This window comes from Vicugna pacos, chromosome 7, assembly GCF_048564905.1.
Source record: "Vicugna pacos chromosome 7, VicPac4, whole genome shotgun sequence".
NCBI classification, from domain to species: domain Eukaryota; kingdom Metazoa; phylum Chordata; class Mammalia; order Artiodactyla; family Camelidae; genus Vicugna; species Vicugna pacos.
In genome coordinates this window covers 27,218,032-27,240,088 of record NC_132993.1, presented here as the reverse complement: position 1 = coordinate 27,240,088, position 22,057 = coordinate 27,218,032, and the positions used below count along the sequence as shown (strand labels likewise).

Sequence of the window (22,057 nt, the reverse complement as noted above, 5' to 3'; positions counted from 1 at the left end):
TTTAAATGGCTGTTGAAATATTTTTTAAACATTAAATATTAAAATGGTAGTTCGGCTGGCTTTATGTTTTTAAAGAGTTAAACAGCATATTACTTTCCTCAAGGATCTAGCCATGGAACCTATTCAGAATGCAGCATGAAGAATTGACAGTGAAATTATGGAGGGGAAAGGCAAAAGAAACAGAAAAAGGAAGTAGACATTTTAAATCCCTCTAAAGGAGACTGAAGAAGAAAAGAGAATCGAAGAAAAACTCTCTTTAAAGAAATAGAAGAATACTCCAAGGCTGAGGAAAGAGGTGCACGCACAGACTGAAAGGCCAGGAAGTGCTGGGTGGAAGAGTAAACAAATACATAAATATTTACAAATAAATACGTGTAGTAGAATTGTTAACATCAAAAAAGAAAAAAAAATCAACCCTTTCAAACGGAAGATATTAGATCTATAAAAAAATCAGATTCAAACTGACATCTGACTTATCAAAATAAAACCTAGTACACAACATTTTTAAAAGGAGAATTAACAGATTCTATAAGCAAGTGTGAGGTGGGAGGAAAACAGTGAAACATGAAAATTCTCAAAGTATATCACCTATAAATTTTTAATGGAAAAATCCCTAGAGTATACCTTACTTTAATCCAAGAGAGAAGAAGGTTGCAGGAAGAAAATATGAGCAATGAAATTAGGCAAGCTAAATTTTTATGTACAAATACATATAAATGGGGCAAATCAATGCATCTGGAAATAAACTGACAAAATCAACAGGGATGCTAAGGAGTGACAAAGGCTCTCTTTGATCAAATTTGACAGACGATAGCTAAGAGAATCAACAGAATGATTACTCGGGGGTTTTTTTGTTCTAAGACATAGAATATAAATGCTGAACAGTTCTATACATACTTGGAAAACATAAGTTTAAACACATGTGCTAAATATTGAATGCTAAAAGAATTCTGATTCCTGACAACTATGTATAGAAAAAGACTCTTCTACTAACATATAAATAGGCTTGAATTGCCACAAACATACTTCTTAAAGCATTCCTGGGCTCACAGGGGGAAAAAAATCACCAAATAGAACAAAATAAATAAGCAAAAATTCAGCTAAAACCAGATTGGTTTAATCAGTGCAAACACTTGTTTTACATTGGGTCAAATGTCAAAAAGAAAGCTAAGATCTGGAACTAAAGCCTGAGTCCACACCCAGGTGTGAGCATATTAGGGTGGAAATTTCAAAGGTAATGTAGTTGATCCAGATAAGTGATACCTTTGTTTCCTGGAAAAAGCAAATGTAAATTTCATCTAAGCTCAAACTAAATCTATCTCCAATTCCACTTTCTTAGGTCCCAGAAGTCTCGGTAGAGACAACAATGCCATTTGACAAGAGGGAAAGTCTGCAGAAGTGGAGACCAGATTGGAAAGAGGTAGTGATTGAGGATCACATATTTTTTACTTGAAAAAATTGACAGGAAGAGCTGATCAGCAAAACACTGTGAAAACTCCTATTGGGAGGAAAAACATTTTTCCTGCAAAGGTCCGGCCAAGCTAGGGACCCTAAAATGTCAGCTTCTCTAGCTTCATAGTTCGTCTGTTGCCCTGCCTTCATTCCTCCCAGCATATATTTTCCACCCATGTACCCTGGAAGGTAACTAGCTTCACAGTGGCACTGGAAGGAGACTAGGCGTATTAATCATCACTTTGTCAGAGTATGTACAGAAACATTCCAGTTCAGACAATGCTGCTTTAAGTTTACTGTCCACGGCTTGTAATTGCTTTGACTTCTGGAACAGAATAGCAAGACCAAGCTCTGGAAAGAATACAAAATTGTGGAATAAAACCTAGACCAGGAGAAAAAGAGGCTTAGGTTCTCACATCATTCTACATACTGGCTTTCTAAAACAACTTACCTGATTTTTCTGAGATTTTTCTTTTTGGCAAAGAAAAGATGCAAAACTGAATGAAGAACACATTAAAAAACCAAGTATATTTAATGGAGCAAAAAACCTATACTACAAAACTCTCTCAGATATGTCACAAAGAGAACAAAGGAACATGTTACAAACTAGAACGATACACTAGTTTATCTAATAAAACCAGCCACAGCAAGAAGTTATTGCTGAAATTTATATTCCCACTTAAAACACTGAGGAAAAGGACAAAGAGATGAAAATGCTAAGAATGAGATAACAGACAAAGAGGACTGATGATCCCACAGAAGTGTCCCAAAATGGAGACTGCATCAAAGGAGATCTTAGAAATGAATTCAGAGAAATGACACAGCAAAACTTCCCTGAAATGAAAAATTGCCTAAGTAGATTAAACATGCCAATTATACCAAAATGAATTAAAAGATAAAAATCAACATTGAGTTCTATACTGGATGTTAAAAAGGTCACGTATTTTAGAAGTATACTTCATCTAGGTAGAAAAAGAAAGTCACCCACAAAGGGAAAAAATCAGACTGGACTCAAGACTTATTTACAAAACCAGAAATAAAACAGCAAAATTTTGCAATTAACTAGGAAATAACTGTTACCAGGAAAATTATACTCACTCTAATTTTCATTCAAGTATGAAAACAAAAGGAATAGATTGTCAGATGCAAGGAAACCCAAAGACAACAGCATCCATGAATGAGCCCTTCAGGGAAAACCACGTACTGGGATTTGGCTAACCAAGAGACAGTCGAAGTACACAACTCAGAAATGGAGCAGCCACTTCGAAGGACTGGTCGTGTTTACTGAAATCATAAAAATACGGAACTAAGATTGTGAAACGTGGAGGACTGAAGAGACAGACTAGGAACGTAAGTGCTCCAGACTCTGACCAGGTCTAAATATATTCTAAATAAAAAAACGTAAGTTGTAGGGAAGGAGAAATTGGAGTCAAAGTTATAGTGATAATAACTTCATCTCTCAAAGTGGAGAATTAATAATAAACTATTATGAAATAGAAATATAGAATGATCATAAAGAAATAGTAGTGCATTAATGAGAAAATAGGAATAGTTTAACAAGAAATGATTTCAGCATCCCCCATACCCATTAGAGCAAAAACTCTGAACATTTTGTTTTCTGTTTTCTCTCCTGAACCTGATACAATCAGTCCTTCACTCCTTCCCCACAGAAGCCACTCTTGTTAGCATCACCAGTGAACTCCATGTTGCCATACCCAATAGCAGTTTCTCAGCCTGCATCTTACTTGCCTTGTCTGTAGCATTTGACACTTAGATGACACCCTTCTTCTGGCAAGACTGACTTTCTTTGTATCACAGAACATCTCCTAATTCTTCTTAGACCTCATGGCTTACAATCTTTTAACATTTCAATTAATCTTTCTCATACTAGCAGGTGTAAAGATTATAGTCCTCCTAGAGCATGTCCTTGAACAACTTCCTCTGTCTATTCTGACTTCTTCAGGGATTATATGTAATTTCCTCAATACATGAAATGAACTGACTGTCCATTTTTTACAATTTTATATTGTGCCTAAACCTGTCCCTGAATTCTAGACTCAAATGTTCAACCACTTCCTTCACATCTAAATTTGAGTATCTAATAGACATCTCAAACTTAGCAGGTCAAAAGTGGAACTCCCAATACCACATCCCACCCTACTCCCCTTTTCTCATCCTCCTGCTCATGCAGTCTTCCCCACAGTAGTAACTGGCAACGTGATCTTTTCCATCGGCTCCTGGGCTCTCATATCTCATCTCCAATTACTCACCAAATCCTGTTTGCTCTACCTTCAAAAGATAGCCATCTCCACTGCAGCTTTTACAAGTTACTATTATCTGTCACTGCCATCAGTCTGATCGACTCCTTACTGGCCTCCCTGCCTTTATCCTTGTTCCTGTCATCTACTTTCAGCAGAGCATAGAGGAGGACCTTATTAAAATTAAAATCATTTTATTTCCTCTTATGCTCAAAACCAAATATATTCCTACATGTCCCATAGTAAAACATGGTAATTAGTAGTAGTAATAGTAATAAAGCTTTCATTGGTTTTTTACCAATGTGAGTCTGACCTCCATTACATCTTGGCATTATAAGTGATAACTTCTGGACATCTGGAATGAAGGACTTACTGAAGGCAAGGCTTTGAACAACCAATAACTCTACTGTCATAGGAAAATTATATAATAAGTAAGCCAAGAAGGTGCTGGTTTGCTGATTGTTTCTAACCTACTGAATTTTTTAAAGAAAATCAATTAGAAATTTGAGGTCCAAAATTCTTGGCTCAAAATCTAACCAGGAGATGAGGGATTCCTCTGATTTTGTGTAAGAATTAATTGTAGCAATTTCATTTAATCTAATTTTTACCAAATTATAATAAAAGCTGAATTCACAGCTTTAAGCAGACTTATATGTGAAAAGAAAAGGCCCTATAAAGAGGCGTAACAGAGGAATCAGAGAGTCTCCCTTGGAAAAAGAAAAAATTCCTGTTCTATTTTATGAGTCTAGATACTTTCCCCGAAGACATTGTGATGGTGTCTCTAAGGCACTTTATTGGCAAAGGGAAGCACATTTATTTCACTAGTTTCTTCCAAATGTCCTCCAGGCTTCTAGAATCAGAGTCCAGTATTCCTCTAAGGAACAATATAAATGTAAGCCCCCAAAAAGTATAAACTCAAATCTCAAGATAGCCATCATCTTACCTAATTACTTTTGTGTGTGTGTGTGTGTGTGTGCGTGTGTGGTGAGAAACTCTCCAGTATGCTATCATGAACTACAGTCCTCATACTATACATGACATCCCCAGACATTATTCATCTTATAACTGGAAGTTCACACTGTTTGACCATCATCTCCCCATTTTCCAGCCCTTGGCAGCCACAACTTTACTGCTTCTATGAGTTGGGCTTTAGATTCCAGGTATAAAGGAGATCATGCAATATTTATCTGCCTGACTTATTTCAATTATTAAAATGTCCCCAAGGTCCAAACATGTCACAAGTGACAGGATTTCCTTCCTTTTTTGGCTGAATAACATACCTCTGCGTGTGTCTGTAATATGCATGTGTATATATATACACACACACATACATACACACACACATTTTCTTTTCCCGTTCATCTGTCACTGGACACTTAGGCAGTTTCCATGTCTTGGCTATTGCGAACAACAGTGCAGTGAACATGGGGGTGTAGGTATCTCCTCGAGGTAGTGATTGTATGTTCTTCACATATATACCCTGATGTGGGATTGCCGGGTCATATGGTAGTTCTGGTTGTAAGATTTTTGAGCAGTCTCCAGATTCTCTTCCCTAGTAGCTGCACCAATTTACATTTCCACCAATAGTGTACAACGGTTCTGTTTTTTCCACATCCTTGCCAGCATTTGTCACCTCTTGATTTTTTTTTTCAATAACAGCCATTCTAATAGGTGTGCAGTGATATGGCACAGTGGTTTTGATTTGCATTTCTCTGATGATCAGTGATGTTGAACATCATTTCCTGTGCCTGTAGGTCATCTGAATCCTCCTTGGAAAAATGTTTATTCAGTTCCTGTGCCTATTTTTAATCAGATTGTTTGGTTTTTGCTATTGAGTTGTTTGAGTTCTTTACATATTTTGGTTAATAATTTATCAGGTATATGATTTGCAAATATCTTCTCTCATCCTGTAGGATGCCTCTTTCTTTTATTTTTGCTGTGAAGAAGCTTCTTATTTGATGTAGTCCCACTTGTTTATTTTTGCTTTCGTTGCTTGCGCTTGTGGTGTCATATCCAAAAAACCGTTGCCAATACTGACGCCAAGGAGCTTTTCTGTGTTCAAGTGGCTGTTGCCAGGAGGGGATGAGCATTAGAAATTCCTGTACCACCATCTTACTAATGTCACTCCCTCACGGTAGCCTTTTTGGTATAAATTGTCAAGCCTTTTTTAAAATGTATATAAAAACTCACAGAATATAGAATAGCCAAAATCGTCTTGAAAAAGAAGAACAAATTTGGAGGATTTGCACTATCTGATCTCAGCACTTCCTATAAAATCAAGATAGTGTGGAAATAGAGGAGATATAGACAAACAGATCAATACCAAGAACAGAATCACTAGAAAAAGACTCCCCACCACACACAGTCAGTTGCTTTTTTAACTCAAAGCAAGTTGATAGGGAACGGAAAGTCTTTTCAAGATGGTGTTGAAATAGATAAGTACATAGGAGATAAATTAAGCCTCATATCACAACAAAAATTAACTTGAGCAGTATCATAGACCAAAGTGTAAAAGATAAAACAATGCTTTGGAAGAAAACAAAGATTATCTGCAAGCCTGAGGTGTGCAAATAGTTCTTAGACAGAAAAAGCACTGACCATAAAAGAAGTAACTATTAAATATGATCTCATCAAAATTAAGAAAATCTGCTTATCAAAATAAATCACTAAGAAATGAGCAAGCCACAAATTAAGAGAAAATATTCTCATCTCATGTCTGACAACCAACTTGTATGCAGAATATATTTAAACAACCCTAAAACGTAAGGAAAAAGTAAGTTTAGGGCCATTTGAACAGGTGAAATTTCTGCATTGAGTTACAATTAAGTGTAAAGTGAATTTGGATAATTGTAGTAGATTTTATAAAACAGCCTTCAGTCTTATCCTTTGCAGTATGACTTTAGAACGTCCCCCATTGAGAGAGGCTGGAACTGTGACTTCCACTGGCCAATAAAATGCAGGGTAATTATGATGTGCCATTTCCAAGCTCATGCACCAGGGAACCATGCATGTTTCTCCTCTGATGTAATTTTGCCTAGATTTCATATAAACAAACCCAGGAGCTCCTGCTGGGGATTAAGAGACTACAAAGAGAAGAGGTGAGCTTCCTCACTTTAGACCCTCCTAGGCCAGCCCACTCACTCAGCAGCTGACTACAGATTCATGTGTGAGCTCAGCCAAGACCAAGAAAAGCACCCATCAGAGCCCAGCATACATTGTTTACTCACAGAATTATAAGCTGAATAAATGATTGTTTTAAACCATCTTTTGTAAAACTCCCTCTTTACTTATTAAAGGTCTATTCATATTTTTTGTTTTTCTTCTTTAAATATTTACTAGAATTGACCAGTGAAGCCATCTGGGCCTGGGCTTTTCTTTGTGGGAGCAATCACTCTTCCATTGTGTTGCATTTCACTCCCCCCACACCCCGCTGTATTCCCAGCAGTTAAAGCAGTGTTTAGCAATTAAAATGCTCTGGGATCAGTTTCCCAGTAGAAAATGAGTGGCACACTCAGCCTGGGGTCATTCAAGGAATGTTTAACGAAGGACAGACTAAATAGATGTGATCGGGTAGAGGGGATCAGAAAGGATATTTTAGTACCCTAGGTCTTGCTGCACGAATACTCTTATAACAGTGATACCCAAAGAATCGAAATAGTGCTTACTGGGCTCAGGAAGAAGAAAGGAGATGTGCCCTCCGTGTGAGGGATACACTCAGCCCAAAGATGCCAGTCAGAGACTGAGCTTCACCTTTACTTTCCTCCCTCTCTCTGCTCTTTCGTCACATATCTGAGGTTGAACCCAGTTGGAAACCAGACCATTTATACAGTTAAGTAGAAGATCCTTCTGTGGCAAAGAACAGGGCACAAAAATGGGTATATAATGATCTGGGAAAGAAAAATGACTACAACTGCTGTAACGCTCAAGGAAATACACATTTTTTAATTTATATTTTTTGATGAATTAATGAATGGATGGATGTCACTGTATATAAATTGTTGGAGTCTCCCCGAAGGCAATTTGGAAACATTTACTGGCCTTGAAAATATTTGATTTCATATTTTAGCAACTATAAAGTAGAACAAGTGCACCAAGAGGTAAGTTCTGGAACGATAACTAAAGGAAACTTTGGTTGCCATCTGGGATTAGCGTAAACTTTAAAGAGAATCTTTACTTTTATCTATGATTTTTTTAATTAAAGGGTATTTTGTACATGTACTGCTTGGATAATTAAAAATTTTAATTTTAGGAAAACAAACATAGTAATTGTACTATAGCCAAGATAAAATAATTCTTGCCATTAATCATTCTGTCTGTTGGCTTTTTGGTTCCTGACTGCCAAAGGAAAATGAAAATAAAAGATTACATAGTGTTGTCTGATGAAATGAAGCAGACCAATTGAGATGTTTTATTTCTACTAAGCTCCTCCCAATATTAAATACTATGCTTCCATAAGTTTTTTGTATAAACTATCATATAAATGAAAGAAATAATATTCAGGGTACTATCTTATTAGAAGTTTTAAACAAATTTCAAAACCATTCTTCATGAAACACTTTCTTTCACCAAGTAGTTAACAATGATAAGACATTACTGTTTGAAGGCTCAGGGAAGCAGTTACTGTAATCCATACACCACACTATATTCAAGTGATGTAATCTGAATAAGGATAAAGATACCATGTTTTCATTACTTTTATATATTATTTACATTAAAATGTTTTGATAATGATGGTTACCATTTTTATTAAATATTCTCACCAAAAAGTGGCAGTTCAACAATAAATACACACTAAGATACAGTAGGTAATCTGCTTCTATTTTTCAATTATTCGTCTTTTGTGTATGGGTAGAAAAATTAATAAAATAACACATTAGCCACAAAAACATGGTTTACAACGAGATTGTATGATTTTTTAAATGTTTGCACCTCTTCTCACCTTGATCAGCTCACACTTAAGCACTCCTTTATAGAGTGCATTTCTAATGTTTATAGGAGAGATTTTACATTCATTATACATATTTTGGAAACTCACCATAGCCAAACTAGCTTTGGCATGACATACAAAGGCAGTTATATTTTGATGGTTTTCAAGGGTTTTATTACTGAAAGCACCAGATGGAATTGTTGTTGTACTTTTAACATTACTGAGGCATGACTTTTTGTAAAGGGTTGTATTTAATCTGCTTACAGATACCAAAAACACAAGCTAAGTCTAAAAAACACAAATAGCAGAATATAAAAACAGGATTTTCTCTTCTGAATAAAAAACAGTAAGATTATGAATATTTAAGCCACATCTCTTGGATTTCCTACAAAAAAATATAACTTCTTTGTATCTATAGTTATTTGATTATATATTTTGGTAATAGAATAGTGATAGTTTATTTTCCATGTATACAAACATCTGCAAAAATTTCAAAGTTTGATAACATGCATTAAATATTTTTAAAATTCTCATGTATTATAGCCCACTCTCACCCCCATAAGCAACTTCAGAAATTGGAAAATTTTTATTTGTAACTCTTGCCTCTCTGGGGCAACTCTTGCCTCTCCAGATGGCAATGAAATCTATGTGTATTTTTATCAGACTTCTAAAAAAACAGAACTCAGGGAATACACTCAAGTTTAAAGGAATTTTTAAAAATAAAGTAACACTGAAGGTTTTCTACTAAGTCAAATAAGCAGTTATTTTAATATTCACATGGAGCAATAAGCAAAAGACTAAATCAGTTAGGTAACTCAGCTATTGCAATTTCTAAAGGTATAATGAAAGGACCAAAAATTCCTTGCTGAGTCTTGATACTGCACCACCAGGAATGGAAAGACAAGAAGATGGTCAGAATCAAAGGTGTTAAATTTGACTAAATCTGATACTGCAGTATCAGAAAACTGCACTAGGTCTGGTGAAACTGGTAAGAGAGGGGAACCGAGAATCTTCATCCATGCAGTATAATGAGGGCTGACTAGATTGACGGGGGCATTTTGGTCAGGATGTGCTATTAAAAAAGAGAGAGAGAGAGAACGGATAGGGGTAACAACTGTTCCAAGTCAGAGGCCACATAAGGTTTTGAGTCCAGTAGGCTGTTACCCAAGGAGACCTACAAGCAATGTTGAGTTCCATTAGCAATCACTTGCAGTTTCTTTAAAAATCCCTTTCCAGATCACGCCATGTCTTTATTCCAGATAAATAAATAATGAATATTAACTGCATTATTGATGCTCGATTCACCTCTGGAGGATGAGGTCAAAGTCTCAGCAGTGAGGAGTTTGAACGGGGTCCTTACAACTTAGTCTTAGGCCAATGCTTAAAGGAGCAAGACTTTTCTGCATGGCAACTGTTTTCTCCCTCTAAAGGTAGAGAATTTCCTTAAAGATTATTTTCCTCATAGAAAATGTGTCATCTACCTTTTCTTAGTACTTGAACTCAGTCCAAATGACTATAATGTTGCATTATCTTTCCCAGCTTGACCAAGAATCACTTCTCTGGGTAGACTTGTTACAGTCTCTCTTCCTTTGGAAATACAGATATAGAGAGGAAGGAGATGGCATCTACTTGCGTTGCTTGGTTTTAAATGAATCCATGTGTCTGACATCACCTGAGATAGTTTTTAATCCAGATTTTACAAAGGACAGTGGATCACTAACTGGCCCAAGGTGAAAAAGAAGAAAGAAATTTGAATCTAGGTCTGTCTGATTCCAAAGTTCATTTTTTTTTACTAATAAATGTCAATTTCTGCTGAAGTACACAGTAAACCTCCTAGAAGAAAATATAGGCAAAACATTATCTCACACACACCTCAGCTATGTTCTCCTAGGGCAGTCTACCCAAGAAATAGAAATAAAAGCAAAAATAAACAAATGGGACCTAATTAAACTTACAAGCTTTTGCACAGCAAAGGAAACCATAAGCAAAACAAAATGACAACCTACAGAATGGGAAAAAATATTTGCAAAAGATGAAACTGACAAAGGCTTGATCTCCAGAATACATAAACAGCTCATATGACTTAATAAGAAAACAAACAACCCAATCCAAAAATGGGCAGAAAATCTAAACATACATTTCTCCAATGAAGACATACAAATGACCAATAGGCACATGAAAAAATGCTCCATATCACTAAGTATCAAAGAAATGCAAATCAAAACTATAATGAGGTATTACCTCACACCAGTCAGAATGGCCATCATTCAAAAATCCACAAATGATAAATGCTGGAGAAGGTGGGGAGAAAAGGGAAACTGCTGGTGGGAATGCAGTTTGGTGCAGCCATTGTGGAAAACAGTATGGAGATACCTCAAAAGACCAAAAATAGATTTATCATATGACCCAACAATCCCACTCCTGGGCATATATCCAGAAGGAACCCTAATTCGAAAAGACACCCACACCCCAATATTCATAGCAGCACTATTTACAATAGCCAAGACACAGAGACAACCTAAATGTCCATCAACAGATGACTGGATAAAGATGTGGTATATTTATACAATGGAATACTATTTAGCCATAAACAATGACAATGCCATTTGCTGCAACATGGATGTCCCGTGAGAATGTCATTCTAAGTGAAGTAAGCCAGAAGGAGAAAGAAAAATACCATATGATATCACTCATATGTGGAATATTAAAAAAAAAAGATGACAAATGAACTTAAATATAAAACAGACTCAGACACAGAGCACAAACTTGTGGTTGCCGGGGGGAGGGCACAGGAAGGGACAGACTGGGAGTTTGAGATTTGTAGATACTGACAGGTATATATTAAATAGATAAACAAGTTTATAACTGTATAGAAGAGGGAAATATATACAAGATCTTGTAGTAGGCCCATGGTGAAAAAGAATATATGTGACCTTACTTAGAATTACGGCCATTGCAGATACAACTAGTTAAGATGAGGTCATATGGATCAGAGTTGACCCTAATACAAATTCGGATATCCTTCTGAGGTCATGTGAAGACACAGAAACACAGACGGATACAGCACAGGGGGAAGAGACAGAAACTGGAGTGATGCAGCTACAATCCAAGGCATGCCAAAGATTCCCAACCACTCCCAGAAGCTAGGAACAAGCAAGGAAAGATTCTTCCTGGAACGTTCAAAGGAAGCATGGCCTGGCTGGTGCCTTGATTACAGACTTCTGGCCTTGAGAACACAAGAAAATAAATTTGTTATTTTAAGCCACCAAGTTTGTGGTATTTTGCAGCCAGCCCTAGGAAACTAATACAAAGGCATGTAAGGACCAAGGTATGACTTGCTTGTCACAGTGCTGCTAGAAATGTTCTTTAATGACTTAGAGGAGGCTTTAGAATCCAGTGTTTCCTCAAAATCATAATTAAAATCACTTATTACCAATCACAATTTTATTTTTTTTAAATTTGTTTTTGCCTGTCGCCTCATTTGATTACCACATTTCCCCCTGTGTGGCTAAACCCAAGCATTTAACCTAGCATATTCTCGATGCTCAAATGTTTGTTGGAGAAATGATTTAATGAGAGGTTGGCAGAATTCATCACTGAAACTCTCAAGAGTTGATGTATGGAAAAGCTGACTAGCTGAAAATCTTAATAAAATTTTTGGCAAAACATTCAAAGCAAATATGGGACCAACGTCACTGACTTTTCCTCTTACATATACAAAAAACATATAAAGGTGATGAAATTGCTAAAAAAAAAAAAAAACGTAACTCCATCATTTTTACTCACAGCTACTGCCACTTGAAGGAATACTTGCCCAAGTGGCAGATGAAGTATGAATGGAATACATGGTTCGAAAAAAATAACTCAGGTTGCCCCATCTCAGTAAAAGAGAGGTTATTACCAGAAATATCTGCATACGGGAGTCATGTCTAACAACAAAAACTGGAAAACTGAAGCTATTCAAATACAGTTTGATAAAGTTTCTGCAAATAAATATCTAAACTTTAAACAACTGCAAAAACTCCCCAGAATTCTTTGCAGTTATCAAATTATCTTTATCCAAGGATCTACCTGGAAAAATGTGAAAGGATTTGTAACTGGCTTCTTAGAAGAGAAGCCAATTTCAAGAATAGAAAAGGAGCTCTAGACAGGACCGAGATAGAAGAGATCTCCACTGCCCTTAGTTCAGTAATTAATTCCACAACCACACGTTTAGATATATTTATATGCTATGTTTCTTGTCTTTTGTATTTATGCTTAAGTCCTCCGTTTAAACATTGTGTCTTTCACAGCATGTCTTTTCTGTGGTCAGTAACTCTTTTCTTACCAGGCAAGAGGAAACAAAACTCAAAACCCTGAAAACAGGGAGATGAGATCAGCTCAATCTCCTCCTTACGCTTTCTGTTTCCTTAGTTCTGCTCTTCTGTAAAAAAGAGAAATCCTCTCTTCCATTCATGTACTGAACTCATGCAGTCGCCATCAGCTCTGCACCCCACAATTTATCACTTTTAATCAAGCTTGAGGAAAAAAATCTGTGACATAATTGGACATCTGATCCAAGAGTCTAAATTGTCTTTTGTTTGGCCTCTGGTTTCCATAGCTTCTCTGAATCCTCAGTGTCGCTGAGTGTGGTGGATATCACATGTCGTAGGTATTCAGAGCTTCCTTGATGTGAACAAGGCAGGACAAGAGAGATCTATCCTTGGACACAGTGCAGAGTTCCACAAGGACAGCCAATTTCCTTTTGTTTTCTAATGCTGTAAAATATATATATTTTTCCCCTACAGCTCAGTGTTAAAAAACAAGATGAAGTTGTCTGAAGTTGAAAATTAAGAAAAATTCTATTTATAAATTCATTGAACTTGATTAGATGCTCTCAAGAATCTCAGTGCTTTTGATAATTTAAATAATTACTAAATGGGTAAATTTTTTTCATCTGTTTTCACATCGTATACCAATACTTTCATAATGGAAATAAAGCACTATGTTTAGACTTTTCCAGTAAAATGTATCCTTGTGTAGAAAACATATTAAACTTGCAACCAAAATCTGAATTAATAGCAATGTGTAAATAGAACACTAACCTGGAAAGGGACTCAAGTTATACCCCCTGCACCACTTAGGAAAATGTAAACCTAGGCATGTTACTTCACCCCTTTGAGGTTCAAACTCCTGTCTGAAAACTCTGAGTAAGAACATATGCCCTACCAAACTTTATGGACTAATAACTAAAAACTAACAACATATGAAGTAAATGCATCCTTAAAATATGTAGATTATTGATATTTTACTTTTAAAAATTGTTTATTATTTTTTAAATAGTGTATTTTAAAAAATTGACTAGTGATGAAAAGTATATATCAAAAATAATCTTCTCCAGACTTCTCTTACTCTAAGTCTCACTTCTGAGTCAGCAACTTGCAGTACCCTTGAATATTTCCTTTGCCATTAATCTCCAGATTTCTAAATAATGTACTTATATAATTTTCATATTTATAAATTTCATAGAATATCAACATTCTGTTATGAGATAGTTCTTTCAAATCTTCTGTTCTACTCTGTATTCCAAACTCCTTACTCTGTCCATTCAAATATTTCATGAAATTTTTGATGGTTGCATTACTGTTGACTGTGTAATACACACAGATTAAGTTTCCATTCCCACAGCTTTGTCTAGAACTATTACTCATTTTATCTATGACTCTGTAGCTGATTTTTAACATGCTTTAACAGATCTGTAAAAGCACAATAATTGTCCCAAATGCCCAGTTACCTCAGGCTCCTTTTTTCCCCTTGGACACCACCCTTCCATACCTGTCTTCCTACTCTGATTTCGCCCGGGCAGCTGTCGTTAATGGGAATTCCTGCCATGATTCACCTTTGGGAATCTCTTGTTTCACGAATGCCATCTCTTTTATGTTTCCTCCTTAACATTTTCTCTTCTAAAAGAGCAGATTACAGGAGACATACTGTTTTCTGACTCCTTGCATATTTAAAAATGTTATATTACATCCTGTCTCTTAAGTCAACTTGGCCAACCATAGACATTTCTCTCTCCACCCTCCCTGTGTGGTCTCCCTCCTGAGAGGCCATAGGCAACATTCAGCTGTTGTGTGCTACGGTCTTGATTTGACTGATAAGCACACCCAAAAGCATGAACCCTAGTGCGTCCCAGCCTAAACTCTGTCCTTGCAGGGATACAGGTAAGTAGCAGACAAAGCAATGTGGACCTGCTAACGCTGAAAAACGTTAAGTCCACCAGCCTCCATGCCTGTGAGAGAAAAAGGAGGTTTACAGAACCCATCAAGTTCCCAAATCCACAGGTTGGAATTTACCTATACACATCATTCTCTCTGTCTCAGATTTTGACATTACCTAACTTTCCATCTAATGTCTCACCCAGGGTAGGGCCACAGATATGCTTGCTTCTCTCCCCAAATCAGCCCGCTTACATACAATGTCATAATATCCTGAGTGAGCTGAGGTTTTAGGCTCTATGTTTCATGCCTCCACAGTCATTTCTTCTTTTATTGTGTATCTCTTTAAAATCTTCACAGAGGAGAACATCCTTTCCTTAATATCTTATAGACAACAGTTGGTATTAAATTGAATCCATCTGTTTTTTCCGACTCAGTACTTTGGGTTCCATTTTTTTTTTAAACGCAAACCACTTTTTTCCCCTTCAGATAATTAGCATATTTCTAAAATGTTATGTTAAGTTGAATCTGCTTAGTGTGTGTGTATGTATGTATATATATATATACACTTTTTGTGTGTGTGTCAATTTTACTCTTCGATTTCCACTCCAAGGTTGAAAATGCAATACCTTTAAGGATCTGAAGTCATTTCTCTGCTGACTTCAAAGACCCAGTACTGTCGTTTCACTCTGACTCCTATTTGGATGTATGCTAGTTTTACCAGAGTGGACTTCACTAATGGGCAGGCAAGTAGTAAGCTGAGCTTTTTTGAGGGTGTCCAGAAACTTCAAGGTAAGGGGGTGAAATAAGCCATTCATAAGCAGAAATAACTTTGCAAGAAGACCCAGGGTTTCAATTACTTCCCCTACTTTTGCAGTCTCAAACTTTAATAATGTATAAGTGTACTAGGAAATTTTTAAACCAAACACGCAGACATAGAGATGCTTACCAAAAAATCTCTTTAGTAGCTCAAGGAGTCTGCATTACTCTCTGACTTAAAGAGATACATGTGATTCTTGAGCATAATTCTTACTGTTTATCATTAAAACATAAAATGCCAAGAATTCCAGCTAAACTGCAGAAAATGCATCAAGTTCTGCTTACTGGCCTGTTTTCCTGCTTCATGGCAATCGTCTCTGCTTAGCCTTTATTTCTGTTTCTCATAAGTCCAACTCAAAGATACCTATGATCTTAAGACTATTTTAAACAGTTGAGGAAAATGGATACTTGTCAAATAGAACGAAATATAAATATATAATCAAGAAAAACTACCAAATCAAAGAAGTATATAAAAGTACATGTCCAAAATCTTATATATTGACCATCTGCACAATCTTAATTCACCAGACAACTGGTAAGAATTTAACCTCATTTTTCAACGCATTTTCATTGAGTAATAGTGAGGGTAAAAGAAATTTCCAAGTTCCTGTCCTTTCTGATCCACTGATTTGCTCTATGACCTTCTGTCTTGACACTGTTGGACCCCAATTTCACAATCTATAAAACCATTCCTGTTAGATTTACTATGGGGACAATTACTCTAGTCTTCAGATACTTTAGGGAAAAAAGAAAAAGAAGACATAATCCATCCTCTCTCTTTACAGTATGCAGTTCAAAATAATGCATGCTTTCTGTATTACTTATATTACTCCATAATCTAAATTTTCCAGATTAATTTTTACTTTTGTGTATTCATATCAGTTTAAAAAATTTTATTCGTGGTGACTGAAAAAAGAATCTTCAATCTAAATTTAAATAATTTAAAATACAATTGGAAAACTACAGAAAATACCATGAAAGATTTAATGGCCAAAAATTAGCTTTCTACAATAAATTTTTCTTCTTCTCCTTGGAAGAACAGAATTTTCTTCTAATAGCATTGAAGAAAAAGATACCTAGACTTCTTAGTACAAAATGCAGCCTCCATGGATCCTATACAAAGACTCGATGTCCTAGTCTCCTCTTTGCAGATATGAGCATTCTTAGTTCTCTAATGTGTTATAAAGTGGAGAAACTAAAAAGAAAGTTTAATGATAATCAAGATTGGGCTTTTCCTCCCAAGATGCATAGGCAGAATAAACATTATACATCAATTTGGTGCAAAATATATCCAAGCTGAGATGTGCTATCATCTCAACTTCTTCAGTTTTTATGCCTTTACATGGCCTTTGCAAACACTGTGATGGAGACTTAGCATCTTCTCCAGTCTTTGTTTGCCCTTCTTCAACCTTAAATACTAAAGTGTTCCTCTCAAAGTATCTAATTGCAGTTTTGTAACCCTAAGCATAAAAAAAATGCATAAAATCATTTTTATGTAAATATGACCCAATTTTGTTTGAGTCTTATATATATTCAGGTACAGTACTCCCAGATTCTATAGTAAAGGGTTGTTTGAAGTGTTATCAAGAGTAACAGCTATTTCTCTATAATATTGACATTTTAGGTTGTTTGATAATTGTTCAAAATGCTATGCTTTATTTTCTTCTCAGAGATATTTTGCAAATCTGATTTCTTTGACTAAAGGTTAAAAATGCTTAGGTACAACTGTTACACTACAAAATATATATATATTTATTTTGCTTTATTTGTATGAGAAAATTGCTATGAACAATGTAAGATTTCATCACAGTTTATTGATCCAAGATTCACAGCCCCTTGATTTAAATGCTCAGGAATGCCTCAGTTAAGCAAAATGCCTCATACCTCAGGTTACTGATTTACCGCTATGTTCAGTATTGGGATGTTGTTTCAAGAATAAGAGTAAAAAGACAGCTTCTGGTAAATGAAATTCCAATTTCAAATTGTGCAGTTTAAGGCTAAATTATCATGTTGCCTTATTTGACCAAGCAATTAAATTAAGATACATATTTTAAGTGTGTTGGACGCTTGCCCTCTTGCCATTATATAAAATGTCCTCAATGCTGCCTACGTGATTTTATCATCTTAATTGTTAATAACCTCAGGAATGAACTTAACCATCTATCACCTCTATACTGTAGTTCTAGGTTGCCCTATTGTGCACCCCCACCACATCTGGGACACTTCTGATGAAGGGGACAACACAGTGACTTTCTTTTCTAGGCACCTCTCTATAAGCAATCTGATGTGCTACTTAGGCCCTCATACCTCTGCATGGTGTATTTTGATGAGTACAAGAGAGAATAAATTGTCCAGGATTTGTGTGTTCTGCTACTGTACAACATTAGGGCAACAGAAGGCTAAGCAGATTCCAGTTTTATATGATGTATGGCTAGCAATCAAGATTTTTTGAATTGACATGAGTCTACATTAGCTCCAGATTGCAATGCTCATGTCTATTGCATATGATGGCAGTTTTGTTGAAAATGTGGCAATAGTTTGGAATTTAATCTTTAATTTTGAGTGTTTTAATTTTGATGACTCTTCATGGATACTTTAGAGGCAAAATAAAATACCTCAGAAGCAAAACCCTATTATGGTCACAAAGCTGTCAAAAGGAGATATGATTCCTCTTCTTTATTGACTGCCGCTGACATCAAGATTCAAGTACTATATTGATATAAAATTGAGTGATAATCTGTAGGGTAATATTGAAACAGAGAGCTATGTATTGTCTAGAGTATAAGGCAGACATTTCTTTGAAAACATTCACATACATTCACTCTCACACACACATATCCACACACAATGTCCTGTTTTATATGCACTACATCTGAAATCTACATTGGAAATAGTAAATAATAAAAGTTTTATCTGCATCAGCAGTTGTCTTGAAGGACAAATTTGTGGGTTTCTCTATTATGGAAAGGAAAATGAAAAATAATTTAAAATAAATGTGAGGATAACATAAGATAGATCAAACAAAAACCTTCCAAATAATTATAGGTATTTCTTAGGAAGAATCATAATAAATTCCTAGAAATATACCGTCTACCCAAACTGTATCATAAAGAAATATAAAATCTGAAAAGACCTTTTATGAGTAAGGAAACTGAATTGGTAATTAAACATCTCCCAACAAAGAGATGTCTAGGACCAGATGGCTTCCCTGGGGAATTCTATCAACTATTTCAAGAAGACCTAATGTCAGTCCTTTTCAAACTCTACCAAAAACTGAAGGGTAAGGAACACATCCAAACTCATTTTACTAGGCTGGCATTACCCTGATACCAAACCTAGAGAAGGACACTGTGACAATAGAAAATTACAGACCAATGTCCTTGATGAACTTAAATGCAAAAATCCTCATCAAAATATTAGCAAGCTGAATCCTAGAGGACACTGAAAGGATCATATATCATGGTCAAGTGAGATTTATTCCTGGATTGCAAAGATGGTTCAACTTTCACAAATTCATATCCTGACCTAATACAAAGGTGGCAGAGTTAGAAGACACTGAGCTCACCTCATCTCAGGGGCACACCAAAATTACAACTATTCACAGAGCAACTATTGACAAGAAAGACAATCTATGAGAAAAGATCTTCTAAAAACTAAAGATACAAAAAAGGAACCATAAGGAGACAGATAGGAGCAGAGTCACAGTATAGTCAAGGCCCACACCCCTGGGTGGGTGGCCCACAAACTGGAGGATAATTACAATTGTAGAGGTTCTTCTCAAGGAGTGAGGAGGCTGAACTCCATCCTGGGCTCCCCAGCCTGAGTGTCCTGCACTGGGAAGATGAGCCCCAAGAATGTTTGGTTTTGAAGGCTAACAGGGCTCACTTAGGGCTTACAGAGGACTGTGGGAAATAAAGACAACTCCTAAAGGGGACACAAAAAAATTTCATACTCCAGGACCCAGGACAGAGGCAGTAATTGGAAAGAAGCTTGGGTCAGACCCACCCTGCTTAGAGAGCCTCCTAGAGAGGCAGGAGGCAACTAGAACTCACTATGGGGACAAAAAGACATTGGAGGCTGCCGTTTTGGGGAGCTTGTTCTACCACGGAGACACTGGTGCTGGAAGGTGACATGTTGGAATCCTCCCTCTGGATTATTAACATCAGGACACATCCACAGCCCAACCAACCAGCCTGCATTGTTATCAGGATTCTTCAGGCCAAGCAACTAGTCAGGCAGAGACAGAGCCCCACCCACCAACAGGAAAGCTGGCTGAGCTCTCAGCCGTCCTAGACACAACACGGCCCTGTACACCAGAGGGCTCATGACCCAGGCCTGCACACCAGCATGCAGGGCCTTGACCCTGCTCACCAGCGGGTGGACACCAGCCCCAGGACCACAGCAGCACTACAGCCTGCCTTGTCAAGACTCAGCCCTCCCACCAGCCAGCTGGCACCAGCCCCTGAACCAACTGAGCCCCAACAGCAGACCAACACCAGCTCTGAGACAATCTGGGACCCTCAGACAGCTGTCCCAAGATCTGACCACCCTCATAAGAGGACGGCACAAGCTTTGGTACACCCTGGACCCTGTGTCCAGCTCTGTCAGGAACCAGCTCTACCTACCAGCAGTCCAGCACCAGCTCTGGGGGCCCTGGACCCTCCAGTCAGAGATCCCAGGGCCCAGGCCTGCCTACCAGTAAACTGGCACTAGCCCCAGGACTCAGCTTTACATACCAGTGGGTGGCACCAGCCCCAGGATCTCCTTGAACCTGACCCCACCCAACACTGGACACAAATCAGTCCCAAGACAACCTGCATTGTCAGGACCCAGCCAACACACCAGCGAGCTGGTACCAGCCCTGAGGCCTCCCAGGCTCCAGCCCTGCCCACCAGCAGGTGAACTTCAGCTCTGGAACACCTTGGGTCCCTAACCCACTGGCCCCTGGATCCAGTGCCACCCACAGCATGCTGACAACAGCTGCGGGACACATCAGCGCCCTGTAGCCAGAGACTCCAAGACTTGGCTCCACCAACCAGCAGGCCAACACCACTCTCAGAAGCACCCCACCAACTCTGAAATACCTTCAGCTCCTCAGCCAGCCAGCCAGCCTGGATGCAGCCTCTCTCACCAGCTTGCCAGCATAAGCTTTAGGAGACACCAGAACCTACAGCCAGCCATGTCAGGAACCAGCCCTACACAAAAGCAGGCCAACACTAGAATTCCAGGAACACTGCTCCCCAACTACCCACCCCAAATCCTGGTTATCGCCACCAGTAAGCCAGCACTAGTCCCAGGACCCCCTGGGGTTCTGCATCCAAATGCCTCATGACCCAGGCCTACCAAACACTGGCTGTCAGCCCCGACACAAAGCAGGGCTTGGCAACCAATTGGACAGGAGCCAGCCATGACTACAAGATAAGCCACACCAGTCAGACCATGTGGGACCCATGCAGCCACATAAGGAGAACCACTAGAGTATACAGCTCTGGTGACCAGAAGAGAGTGTGCTGCTAGGACATAAGGGCTTCTGTAAAAGGCAATTTCTCCAAGACAGGGAAATTTAACCAACCTACAATATACATAGAAATGAAAGCAGCAAATTAGGAAAAATGAGGAAACAGAGAAACATGTTCCAATGAAGGAAAAAGATTAATCCCAGAAAGAAAATTAAGTGAAGTGGAGATAGGCAATCTACTCAATAAAGGGTTCAAAGTAAGAATCACAAAGACAATCAAAAAAACTTGGGAGAAGAATGAATGAACAGAGTGAGAAGTCAGATGCTTTTAACAAAGAGTTACAAAATATAAAGAAAAACCAGACAGGAAGAATACAATAACTGAAATGAAATATACACTGAAAAGAATCAATAGTAGATTAAGTGATGCAGAGGAACAGATCCGCTAGCTGGAAGACAGTAGTGGACATCAAGGAAGGTGAACAGAAAAAAGAAAAATTTATGAGGATAGTTTAAGAGACTTTTGGGAACACTAAGCATGGTAATATTCACATTATAGGTGTCCCAGAAGGAGGAAAGAAAAAGGGGCTGAGAACATATTTGAAGACATGATAGCTAAAAACTTCCCTAACCTGGAAAAGGAAAGAGATATCCAGGTCTACAGTGCAGAAAAACTCCAAAATAGGATCAGCTCAAAGAGGGCCACACCAAGAAAGACACATTGTAATTAAATTGGAAAAAACTAAAGATAAAGAGAAAATACTAAAAAACCACAAGTTACATACAAGGAATCTCCCATAAATGATTAACTGATGTTTCAGCAGAAACTTTGCAGTACAGAAGAGAGTGGTATGATATATGTAAAGTGATGAAAGAGGAAAACCTAAAACCAAGGATACTCTATCCAGCAAAACTTTCATTCAGGTTTGACAGAGAGATCAAAAGT

At 37.5% G+C, this 22,057-nt stretch overlaps 2 long non-coding RNA genes across 2 annotated transcripts in view; one reads left to right on the top strand and one right to left on the bottom strand.

Moving 5' to 3' along the window:
* Positions 1-1,538, top strand: part of LOC140697359 (uncharacterized) — a 148,011-nt gene extending 146,473 nt beyond the window's left edge. Inside the window, exon 4 of the long non-coding RNA XR_012074317.1 lies at positions 1,340-1,538. This is a non-coding gene — a long non-coding RNA (uncharacterized lncRNA). The remainder of the gene's footprint in view (positions 1-1,339) is intronic.
* The window catches only part of LOC140697358 (uncharacterized), a 76,456-nt gene that overhangs the window by 32,382 nt on the left and 22,017 nt on the right, over positions 1-22,057 (bottom strand). The gene's annotated exons all lie outside the window — the stretch shown is intronic.